Genomic DNA, 12498 nt, shown 5'->3' with positions numbered 1-12498 from the left:
AGCCCTGCCGGCAGCAGGACGAGCTTCCCCCGCCCATGTGCCTCAGAACTGCCCGGTCAGTCGCCATCACCCCTCAGTCCTTGGCCTCCCAGGCTGCCAGTGATGGGAACAACTCTGGGAGGTGGCGCGGGTGACAGGTGAGGCTCGCAGAGGGCACGTAGAGGACTCTTCTGCCCTTCCCAAGAACAGAAGTCCGTGCTGAGGCAATGCTTGTCATTCATTAGCCTTGCTAAAGAGCTGGGCTGGAGCTGCTCCGGGGACAAGCTGGCTCCCTCCTGCTCATGGAGGTGAATTCATTTCCCTTCCCAGGAGCACCTGCTCTCACTCTCATTCCCCACCAGTCGCCTTGCTGCCAGGCCGGCGAATGGCCAGAGGATGGGAATGAGGCCTGGGCCCCGCCCCAATCTCCTGAGTCTAATGCAGCTGCTCACCTTGTTCCCCATCAGCTGCTGGGCTTGCCCCAGGAGGGAGTAAGTAAGGAGCAGCCCAGCCTGGCTGACACGCAGCAGGGGGTCGTGCATGGCCAGCACTGCTGTCTGCAGGAAGAATCTTCTTTGCCCCTCCGAGAAAAATTTGGCAAAAACCTGAAACCAACCAGATGTGAGGCTTCAGCAGATTGCCCCGAACCAGGCTCCAAATCCTGGCCTAGAACGGCAACTCCGTCGCGTGGCTCCAGGAGGCAGCCACCTGCCCTGCAGAGCTGTGTCATGCCCTAGCAGAGTGTCCTTACCTCCCCCACCCTGGCTGTGTTCTTATAGCCGAGGAGCCTGCTGTCCTGGTGCCAGTCCCAGCACCAAAGGTCTTCGACCTCATGGATGTTCAGGTCTGGGAAAGAGAGAGACACACACACATTTGTCATTCTGCTTGCAGGGCTTGTGTCCTTCCAATCCCATTGGTGGCTGCACAGTGGGCAGAGCCCAACAGAACTGCGGGGGTGGTGGAGAACACAGAAAGAGACAGAGAGAGACTTATCCGCCAGCCGGGGTCACTCGGAGAGAAATTGGCTGGGGTCCCAGTCTCACTCGTCTAGCGGGTGCCAGTTCCCAGCCGGGTTCCTTACCCCTCTGGCGCAGCAGGAGCTGGTAGAGCCGGTAAACCCCCTCCCTGGCCTGCCGGCTGATGTCCTCGTCTGGGTCACCGACGAACAGAGCCAGCTGTGCCACGTGGTGACCCATCCTGGGGAATTCGGCTGAGTTCTAATGGAAGGGAGAAGGAGAGGGGACTCCATCAGCATTTTCCTGTCAGCTCCCAGTCCCCGCCTGGCCAGGACTCTCCTTCCCCTCAGCCCCTCTGCAGGAGATGCTAGAGAATAGGAGCTAGAGCTGGATCCTTAATTATCTCTGCCCGCAAGGGAGCCTGGAGAACAGGGATGTGGGCAGGGCCCTCCATGAGGATTTGCTTCCCCAGCTGCTCCAGGATGACAGGAAGGCAAGAACCTGGAGCATGCTCCCCTTAAAAGCGAGAGTCGCCACTTAACCAGGACAAGAAGAACTTGACTCAAGCCAGGCTCATTCTCTGCTCTGACTCTGCCTCCCCAAGAGGAACACTCCTAACCCACAGCCCCTGCAGCAGCAGATCCTCCAGCCCGTTGGAGCCAGCCCCCCTACGCCTGGAGTCAGGAAGCTGGGCTCAGAGGCCACTTACGTCAAAGTCAGGGAGGGAGATGACGGACGTGAGCAGGGCCGCGCTGCTCCTGATGGCCCTGGCTCTCTCTTGTGGCACCCTGGACACGGTCCAGTAGTTAATGTGCTGTGGGGAAAGGAGGCAGCTCAGGATTGATGGGGGGGTGCATGTGTTGTGCTAATGGCCCCCCCCATCCCAAGGGGGCTGAGACATTGCATGCGGTGGGGGTGGAATATCTGATTCATTGCCTGCAGAGCTTTAGAAGGGGACTCTTGCCCCCAGGACGATGCTTGTATCCTGCAGGTCACAGCTTGTCATTGTCTCTCTAGATTGGGACAATGCTCGGTGTCGGGGCTGGTCCCATCCTCCCTGAACTCCTGATTCCTGAACAGCTCCCCAGGAAGGAGACAGACCCCTCCCCCCTCCCTGGCTCTCAAGTGCTTGGCTGGGTGAAGGGACTGAGTGTGAGCACAATCCCCCCAGGAATCTCGGGGCCCGTCAGACAAGGGCCGATTCTCTGGGGCCCTCCTGTTTCTCTAGGAACGAGGCTGTGGCTGTTCTCTGAGGACCATCTTCTGGATCTCCCAGGAGGGGTTCAGACTCTCACTCCCCAAGCCAGCCGGGGGCCCTGTGGTTAGTGCTCGACACAAGCAGGCAGAGCTCTGGGTGAAGTCCCAGCTCCTTCCTCTGTCCTTCAAGGAGGAAGGGCCTGACACTGCATTGCACTGACTGCCCTGGCCAAGGACGGCCACTGGGGGCCCAGCTAGGAGGACAGACTGGAAAATGGATCTAAGAGTTAAGGTAAAATTGCCCCCACCCCCTCATCGGGCTCACCTCCAAGATGTAGTGGAGCTTGTCAGTGTCTGGGGTCTTTGCCAGCAGGTTCCCCAGCATGGCGTCCAGAAGGCCTGGTATGACGCTATGCAGATACTGCAAAGCAAGGGAGAGCCATGGGTCAGAGTTAGGGAAACTGGGGCTACACCTGCCACAGGATGGGAAGAGGGGTCTCTGGGAAGCACTGGTGAGACCCCCAAACACATATCCTGGCCTCTCTCATTCACATCCCACTGCAGGCAATTAGCAAGGATTCGGGCAGGATAACAGCTGGCTGATCTACCTGGACTTGATTGGTGTCCGTCTGCGTGCCCAGGGTGAAGACTGCGTGCAGGGTGGCTTGGAGGAGGTGGGTCTCCAGCTCCGGCTCCAGGGCAGGTGTCATGGTGCTGGCAAGAGAGAGGAGCCGGTATTAGACTGTGCAGTGCGGGGGTGGGACTGGCACCGACACAGACGTGAAACTGCAGGAAATAGGCAGAGGCTGGCGAAAATGGAAACTGAGGCACTGAGCCAGGGAATGATAAGGCGAAGGTTGCCCAGACCGACAGTGGCAGGGCAGGAATGGCGCCTGTTCCCTGGACCCTGCTGCCCCTCCTGTATCTGATCCTGGGAGTCAGCCTCTCCCCAAAGCCATTGCAATGTGACTGGAGTGAAAAGAACAGAGCAGCCAGGAGAGGGAGTGACCCTTCCTGCCACCTCTACCAGAGGAGCCACCCTTGGGAGGTGACCTGGGAGTGGGAGGGGCAGTGACTCCCATCCACGGGCGTGAGCAGCACCGGGGGTTAGGGGAACCGGGCGGGAGGGTCTCGGTACCTGAGGTTGGCCACAGCAATGAGGGAGTTGGCCAGGACGGCGCCGGGTGGAGAGTTAGGAGGAAGCTCCTCAATGAGCTCCTGTGAGACGCAAAGGAGACAAAGGAGCGTGTGAGATTCGGGCCTCACTGACACTCACCAAGGAGGAGATTACACAGCCAGCAGGATCCCCCCAGCTGCCTCCCGCTCCTCCGATTCCTGCCCACTAGTTCTCCCGTCTCCTCTCCCCAATCTTCAGCCCCAGCAATCCCTGCCCTCAGCTGCCCTCCAGCACCAGCCATCCCCCAACCATCGGCCCGGGGAGACCCCTGCCCCTCCCATATCTCTGTCCACCCTCCAGCTCCCGGGCGCCGTGTCTCACTCACCACAATCCTCTCCGCCACAGCCGCCTTCGAGCAGTGTGGCTCCAATGTGTAGTCCCCTCTCTCCTGGGCAGCGAGGCACGCGGGGTAGATGGCGTGCAGGAACTCGAGCTGCTGCGCCTCGTCCTGCACCCACCAGGAGTGGGGTTAGGGGAGAGAGAGCCAGTTAGCCAGGGACCTCCCTGCCCCAGCCACACCAGCTGCAGGACTTAGGCCTGAATGGGGGATAGTGGGGACCTGCCTATTGTTCAAATCACCCACGACTCCTCCCCAATCAGGGTCAGGAACTGGGACAGTGCCTGTGGGGGGAGGAGACCCCGGCTGGTGTGTGACAAACACCCCCATCTTGGGGGTCCCAGATCATGAAGGAGAAAGGTCCCCATTAGGGCCAAGACCTTCTGCAGGGGGTCAGGATGCTGGGAAGGAGCAGGACAATCTCAGTTCCAGCACAGCTGGGGAACGTTTGTACCTTTTCTCGGGCATGGAGCTGCTCTCGGATGTTCATGAGAGCAGCCTCCTCTGTTACCAAGTCTACCCCTTCTTCTTCCTCCTCCTCGTCCTCGGAGTCCCTGGCGGACGCTGCACCAGGGAGAGAAGGGGACAGGGTGACTCCTGCTGCCACTCGGGGGAAGGACAGGGGCATGGTGGGACAATGTGTCCCCTTCCCACCTCCGGGACATAGGGCAGATTGGGCCCCACACTCCCCCCCTCAGTGATGGCATCAGCCCCCAACTCCTTCAGGAGCCCATAGCAAAGAGCCCCTCCCCACTGTCCTGGACTCCCTTGGAGGTGCCTCCCCCCCACCCCCGCCCAATGGAGCACCAAGGACCAAAGTGGCAGCATCTAGTGTCCGTGGGGTTCACATGGCTCAGGGCAGACACCTGGGCTGGAGACCCACCCCCATAGCACTGCTCGAGGGCCTGGGCCCAGGGTGTTCACAGCCCCCTCCTCACCCCTCCCTGAGCCCAGCCTGGCTCCTCACCTGGAAGAAAGCAGAAGCGTCCGTCGGCCAGGGTGCTGTCCGAGTCGCAGGCGCTGCTGCTGTCCGATGGGGAGCGGCCCGAGCTGCTGGGGCTGGCAGAGGGATCCTCCTCCACCTCCTGCCCTGGGGAGGCTGGAAGGTCCTCACTGACCGAGCAGGGCGATGCCCCCTGCTGGAAGTTGGGGCTGGGCTCCTGGGGCCGCTGCTGCCCACACAACAACAAGCCCCAGAGCCACCCTGCCCGGTTCCGCCCCTGGGCTGGGTCCTGCCTGCCCAGCCGCAGCCTGGCCCAGCTCCATTTTGGCCTGGGAGGTGATGCTCCCACCTCGGCGCCTGCGCCGGGAGTGGGTTTCCTCCGCCAGAAGGCTGGGCGCTTCCACCTCCTGGCGCGGCCGGCAGCTTCTTCCCCGCCAGCGGGGACGGAGGGGCCGCTTCGCTCCTGGGGAAGATGGTGGCTGCTTCCCTCAGGCTCTGGGGCCACCTGCAGAGCCTTCTTCCTGAACATCCTCAGGAGCCTGGCCATCCTGGAACCCAGCGGGAAGCAGGCGTGAGTCTGGGGTCAAGGCAGCCTCTCACTAACCAGCCTGTTTGGTCCCTCCCCATCCCTGCCCCAGCCAGAGCAGCTCCTGCTCCCCCCACAGGGGTACAGGGAGGGCAAGCTACCCCCACTGGCAGGAGTTCATTGCATGATCTGCTCCCCCTCAACGCTCCCCCTCGTCATCCCTGGGGCTGCAAGAACTGGGGAGTCTCGTCCTTTTCGAACACTGGGGTCAGTCACAAAGAAACTGGTCACTTTGGACAAGCAGCTACCTCCTGCGACCCCAGACCACACTCACCCCCCCCCACCTCCCGCCCAGGCTAGAGAAGGAACAGAACCCAGGCAGGGCCGGCTTTAGGTTGATTCGCCCGATTCCCCAGAATCGGGCCCCGCACATAAGAGGGCCCAGCGCACTCACTCCGGCGGCAGTCGTCTTCAGGAGCCCCACTCCCCTGGCCAGAGCGCCGGCCGGAGCGCGGCAGCCCCGCGGCCCCGCTCTCTCGGCTGGAGCTCCGGCGGAGCGTGGCAGCTCCGTGGCCCCGCAACCCAGGCCGGAGCACGGCAGCCCTGTGACCCCGTGACCCCGTGACCACGGCAGCTCCACGACCCCGGCTGGAGCTCCGGCCAGAGCGTGGCTGCCCCACGGCCCTGCGACCCTGGCTCCAGCTCCGGCCAGCCCCGCAGCCCCAGCCGGACCGCAGCAGCCCTGCAGCTCCACGACCCCGGCCGGACCGTCGGCCGGACCGCGGCAAGCCCCATGGCCCTGCATTCCTGGCCAGAGCGCCATCCGGAGCGCGGCAGCCCCGCGGGGCCACCTCCCCCAGCCGGCAATCCGAAGTGCCGCCCCAGGAATCGGGCCCCGCACTTGCTAAAGCCGGCCCTGAACCCAGGAGTCCGGACTTCTCCTGGGAAACCATTCCCCACTTCAAAGTCCCTAGGCATAGCAAGGCCAGGGCCCCCTCGGTTCCCATTGATTTCCATGCTCAGCAGCTCACTGGGTCTGGCCCAGCTCACAGACTCAGCCTGGGGAACAGTCTCCCACAAGGGAAGGGCTGGGAGCCCCATTGCTGGGACTTTGCCAAACACACTGGAGACGGCTCTGGAGAAGCCCCTTCCCGGTCTGAGAGCGAGGGGTTCCTGGGGGCTGTTTGCAAATCCAATCTCCTTTGGGAGAGATTCTCTCCCCCTCTTTCTGCCTCTCCCCAGACAGACAGGGGATGCCCCCGAGGAACCCTAATGCCACTCACTTGCTCTGGTGACGGAGCGATGGATGGAGGATGTTCAGGGTCGTCCCTCGCCCTTCTCCTCACTCTCCAAGCCCAAGGCAGGCTGGAGAGGGTGGTGGTGAGCTGAGGAGTTACCCTGCCCAGGAAGCAGGCAGGGTGATGGCACGGGGCGATCGGCTGGCTGTGAAAACAAGAGTCTGTCTTATTGTCAAGGGACGGAGAAACTCGGCCAGCAGCAGGGGGTGCAGAACACCGCCCTAGTGGGGTGGTGACAGCGCATCCGGAATTCCGACATCCCAACACTTTACACACCTTCCTGGAGCCTCCCGACCCCCCTGGGCTGTCGGGACTGCGACCCCAACCCCACTGATGAGAAACAGGCCTGGGAGGGGAAGCTACTGGCTCAGGGTCACACCAAGTGTCAGAAGTATGGATGGGACCCAGCAGGCCTTCTTTCCAGGCCCCTTCGCTAACCACTGCTGCACGCTCCCTCCCACAGCTGGCAATTACAACCAGGCCCCCATGTCCACTCCCCCTGCCTTTGAGAGGGAGTGTGCTCCGCTGGAGTGACTGGACCAGGGGATTGGGAGTCAGGACTCCTGAGTTCCATTGCTGGGTTTCCTGTTGGTTCCACTGCTGGGTGTTTTCCTTTTCCTGTGGGACTTTGAGCAAATTGCTCCCCCCTCTCTGGCTCTGTCCCCAGCAGTCAGATGGGGATTTCATACTTTCCCACTATTGGAAAGTGCTGGGAGAAGCCCCCAGCAAAAGCTGCTCTGACAGCGCTAAGCAGCATCTGCCCATTGAAGGTGGGAGCGCACTGCCCAGGAGGAGGAGGGTTTGGCTCTGGGGTTTCACTTCAGCCCAGTCTATAGAGAGGGGCCCAGCCATGGACTTTGGCTCAAGAAGACCAAGTCTCCAATTTGTTAAGGGCGTTTTGAATTCCAATCCTGTGCTCCAAAGTGCTTGGTGTCATTTGCAAATTGTAGAAGCATGCTCTCCACTCCATTTTCCAAATCCTTAAGGAAAATATTGAATAGTACCGGCCCCCGGACTGATCCCTGCCGGACCCAGTAGGTACACCCTCTCCGTTGGACAGCCAGACATGGAGAAGGGCTCTTGGAGTCTGGGCTTTCAACCAGCTCTGCACTCCCATTCCACTGATTACATCTAGACCACATTTCCCTCCGGCTGCTGTGGGGAGCCCCGGGCCCTTTAAATCCCCACTGGAGCTCCGGCAGCCGGGCTCCCACGGTGATTTAAAGGACCGGTGCTCCTGCCGCTGCGGGGAGCCCCGGGCCCTTTAAAGCGCCGCCGGAGCTCCGGCAGTCAGGCTTGGGCGGGGATTTAAAGGGCCCGGAGCTCCGGCAGCCGGGCTCCCGCGGTGATTTAAAGGGCTGGAGCTCCTGCCACTGCGGGGAGCCCCGGGCCCTTTAAAGCGCTGCCGGAGCTCCGGCAGCCGGGCTCCCGCGGTGATTTAAAGGGCGCAGAGCTCCGCGGTGGCAGGAGCCCTGGGCCCTTTAATTCGCCCCTGAGCCCCGGAGCTCCCAGCCGCCTCTGCAGCTGGGAGCTCCGGGGTGATTTAAAGGCCCTGGGGCTCCCAGCCACAGCCGGAGCCCCTGGGCCTTTAAATCTTGAAAGGCCCCGCCTCTTATGGTTGAGGCCACACCCCTGCTCAGGACTCCGGCATAACGGTAAATCCTTTAAGTTCCTTTCACCCCTGGGCAGGGATAGAGCCCAGAAATCGAGATGATGGGGAAATTTCATTGAACCGTTTCTGTCAGAAAATCCCATTCAGACTAAACCAGTTTGTTTCTTGAACTCATAACAAGTGGGATGAAAGTTCTTTGCAAAAATATTTTGTTGCAAAACAAAAGCATCTCCTGTTTGTCACAGTGTGTTAAATTGTCTCCTCGCACACCAAGAGGAGACCCTTAGATCTCGAAAATTAGATAAGAAGCCTGAGTCTGAGCTAAGTAGTTGCTGCTCTTATCAATTTCAAAATAAAAAAATACAGATAAAATAGAATATTTCAGCTATTCTATTATGTCACAATCTGATCTGAGTAAACGTGATAGGACACCTCATATTATGCACTCCTCCTAGTGACACTCTCCAATGGATCCCCATCCTCCACCCACCGTGAGGTAGGTAGGAGCAGATCATTATTATCCCTACTTGAAAGAGGGAGAAGCTAAGGCTGAGAAAAGAGAATTGACTTGTCTTAGGTCACACAGCCAGTCAGTGGCAGAGTTGGGAATAGGACCCAAGAGCCCTGATTTTCAAACTAACCATCGGATCTTGAATTTGATACATTGAAGGACCTGAATAAAGTGCTCTCAGATGAGTTCCAGACCAACAACAGTGCTCAGTAATTATTCAGCAAGTATTTGAGGAGAACTGCAATGTTAGAGAGAATCATGAGCTGCTCAGAGACAATTAATGCAGAGAAGCAGCAAAATTAATCAAACCTAGAACTGCTTATGACTTATTTACTTGGTCTTAAAAGAGAACAAGAACCTGAGTCTCCTCCTTGTCAATAACCCCCTGCTCAGGCAGTCAGGGTAGAGGCTGAGGACGGGAGGCTGAGGGTTCTCACCAGAGAGCCCAAAGGATGGCCCAGGTCACTGGTGGGGATCAGTGGCATAGCCAGGTTCTAAGAGCAGGGGGAGCAAACATTAAAAAGGCGCCCCCCCTTGGCTCCTCCTCTGGCCACGCCCCCCTTGGCTCCTCCTACGGCCGCTCCGCGCCCCCCGCCCTTGGCTGGCTCCTCCGGCTGTGCCGCGCCGCGCCCCCCGCCCCCATGGCTCCTCCGGCCGTTCCATGCTGCCGCCGTAGCCCCCCTGTGGCTCCTCCGTCTGCGCTGCGGGCTGCCATGCTGCGCCCCCCCTCGCTCCTCTGGCCGCGCCGGCCCCCCCTATGGCTCCTCCGGCCGTGCCGTTCCGCCCCCGCGGCCTCCTATGGCTCCTCCGGCCGTGCCGTTCCTTCCCCGCGGCCCCCCCTCATGGCTCCTCCGGCCGTGCAGTGCCGCCCCCGCGGCCCCCCATGGCTACTCCGGCCGCGCTGCGGGCTGCCATGCTGCGCCCCCTCTAGCTCCTCCGGCCGTGCCGGCCCCCCCCCCATGGCTCCTCCGGCTGTGCCGGCCCCCCCCCCCATGGCTCCTCCAGCCGTGCCGTTCCACCCCCGCGGCCTCCTATGGCTCCTCCGGCTGTGCCGTTCCACCCCCGTGGCCTCCTATGGCTCCTCCAGGCATGCCGTTCCGCCATCGCGGCCCCCTCTCATGGCTCCTCCGGCCGTGCAGTGCCGCCCCCGCGGCCCCCCATGGCTCCTCTGGCTGTGCCGTTCCGTCCCCATGGCCCCCCATGGCTCCTCCGGCTGTGCCGTGCCGCCCCCGCGGCCCCCCATGGCTATTCCGGCCGCGCTGCCGGCTGCCATGCTGCGCCCCCCCAGCTCCTCCGGCCGTGTCGGCCCCACCCCATGGCTCCTCCGGCTGTGCCGTGCCGCTCCTGCGGCCCCCCATGGCTCCTCCGGCTGTGCCGTTCCGCCCCTGCGGCCCCCCATGGCTCCTCCGGCTGTGCCGTGCCGCTCCCATGGCCTCCCATGGCTCCTCCGGCCGTGCCGTTCCGCCCCCGCGGCCCCCCATGGCTCCTCCGGCCGCGCTGCGGGCTGCCATGCTGACCCCCCCTAGCTCCTCCGGCCTTGCCGGCCCCCCCACATGGCTCCTCTGGCCATGCCGTGCTGCCCCCGCGGCCCCCCATGGCTCCTCCGGCCACGCTGCGAGCTGCCATGCTGACCCCCCCTAGCTCCTCCGGCCGTGCCGGCCCCCCCCCCATGGCTCCTCTGGCCGTGCCATTCCCCCCTGCGGCCCCCCCCCATGGCTCCTCCGGCCGTGCCGCCCCCACGGCCCCCCATGGCTCCTCCGGCCGTGCTGTTCCGCCCCCACGGCCCCCCCTCATGGTTCCTCCGGCAGTGCCGTTCCGCCCCCATGGCCCCCCCCATGGCTCCTCCGGTCGTGCCGCCCCCCCCATGGCTCCTCCGGCCGTGCTGCCCCCCCCCATGGCTCCTCCGGCCGTGCTGCCCCCCCTTTGCGTGCAGGAGGTCAGGGCAGGCCAAGCTTCAGAGCGGAGCGTGGGCCCCGCCTGCTGGCGCCATGGTAACCCCTAACTAAGGCGCCGCTTTTGGAAAATGTGCTAAGGGGAACTGGCTGCTTCCCCTGCACCCCCCTAGCTACGCTACTGGTGGGGATCACTGCCGGGGCACTATTTCAGCCCCACAGTTTTGGGTGGACCTCCCACAGTGAGAGCTGCAGAGCACTCCCCCGCGACACACAAACCCACACACCCTGGTGTTGGGAGGGGAACAGGGGAAAGGACAAAAGAAGCAAGAGAAGAAAAGAAAGGAGGGAGGGATGGCGGAAAAGGTGAAACCAAAAGGACAAACCCCAATGTCCCCAGTGATTCTAAGGGACAAAATCCCAGGTGCGGAATCAAATTCTGCCTCCTTAAGCTGGTGTTTTCCATGCCTAGAATTCAACTGTCACCCGATGGATCAGACTGAAGAGGTTTCCAACCTCGAGGAGGCTCTTACCTTCTAAACAGGGACGTCTGCTTTCTAGTACAATCACAAAAAGGGAAGGAGAAAACTCGACAGAGGTTCCTCCTGCCGCTCACGTACGTGAACCCGAATGTTCTCTCAGTCCTCAAAGAGAGACCTCGAGACAGAGACTTGCTGAAGCAAAGCCACAGGAGTCTCTGAGGTTTCCCAGGCCACTCGCCTCTGTCCTGCCTGGCTGATGTCAGCATCTCTCTGTGAGGTCACCACCTTTGACCAATAGACTGAGGTCCTGCAAAAGGCCTTTGTGATGTCACTGCCACGCCCCTCTCTTGCGGTGCTAATGTCCTGCCCCTGGCCAGGCACTTTGGAGGTTTGAGCTACTCCCTGTGGATCACCCCACTCAAGGAGTGTTCATTTTAGGAAGCAAGCCGACTAGACAGTAAAACCTCAGACGCTGTTCCCAATGCTACACTCAGTTTTTCAGAAATTAGTAGATTTGATGGCCACAAGAGACCATTAGAGCATCTAATCTGACCCCCTGCATATCACAGGCCTCCTGTATGACACAATTGCTACTTTGGGGGCAAACACATTCCAGAAAGGCATCTAGTCTTCATTAAATGACATCAAGAGATGGAGAATCCACCACTTTCCTTGGTAGCTTGTTCCTGTGGTGAATCATTCTCGCTGTTGAATATTTGTGCTTTATTTGTAAGGCCGTGATCAAGTGTCTTGATGTTTTTGGTCTTTTGGCCTTGAGATGAAAACCTTGTCTGTGTTTCTGGGACCTTGAAGTGAAAAAAATTCTCTTAATTTGTCTCTTTTCCCCTTCCAGCCACTGGATCTTGTTCTGCCTTTCTCTGCTCGATTAAAGAGCCCTTTAATACCCAATCTTTTCTCTCCATTAAGGCACTTCAACACTTCAATGAAGTCACCTTTCAATCTTCTTTTGATAAGCTAAACAGGTTGAGCTCTTTCAATCGCTCACTAGAAGGCATTTTTCTCCAGCCCTCAGAACATTTGGTGGCTCTTTGATGCCCCAGCTCCAATTTCACAACATCTTTTTCAAAGGTGGACACCAAAACTGGATGCAGTATTCCAATATCAGTCTCACTGATGCCGTGTCACCTCCTGTGACGCTATTGACATAATCTGTAACTGTATAGATCACCGTTGCGACCACTGTTATATATTTGCAGCCAATATTGTATAAAGGTTGTTGTGGAAGGGGTCTATGGAGAGGTTATGATTGGCTGATTATAATTATGCTATCTGTATCAGTTTTGTAGTTGACGTTATGAATATTGGCTCTATAGTGTCTGTATTTCAAACTTGTGCTATGCTTCCGGGGAACACCCCAGACAAGTTGCTGTTAGTTCTGCCTAGCCTGCTTGATGGCCCACTAAGGACCATGAGCTATACAACTGACCCATTGAGAGAAGGTGGATACACCTTGTGACTCAGCAAGGCATGCAGGGACCTGCTTATGGACAGAACTCTAAGGTTTTTCTATGCCACATGCTGGATAGAGTGTCCTTGGGACAAAGAAAGCAAAGACCACACGGCAAGA

Source organism: Emys orbicularis, chromosome 4 (assembly GCF_028017835.1).
Source record: "Emys orbicularis isolate rEmyOrb1 chromosome 4, rEmyOrb1.hap1, whole genome shotgun sequence".
Classification (NCBI taxonomy): Eukaryota; Metazoa; Chordata; order Testudines; family Emydidae; genus Emys; species Emys orbicularis.
Note: the sequence above shows the minus strand (reverse complement) of the source record.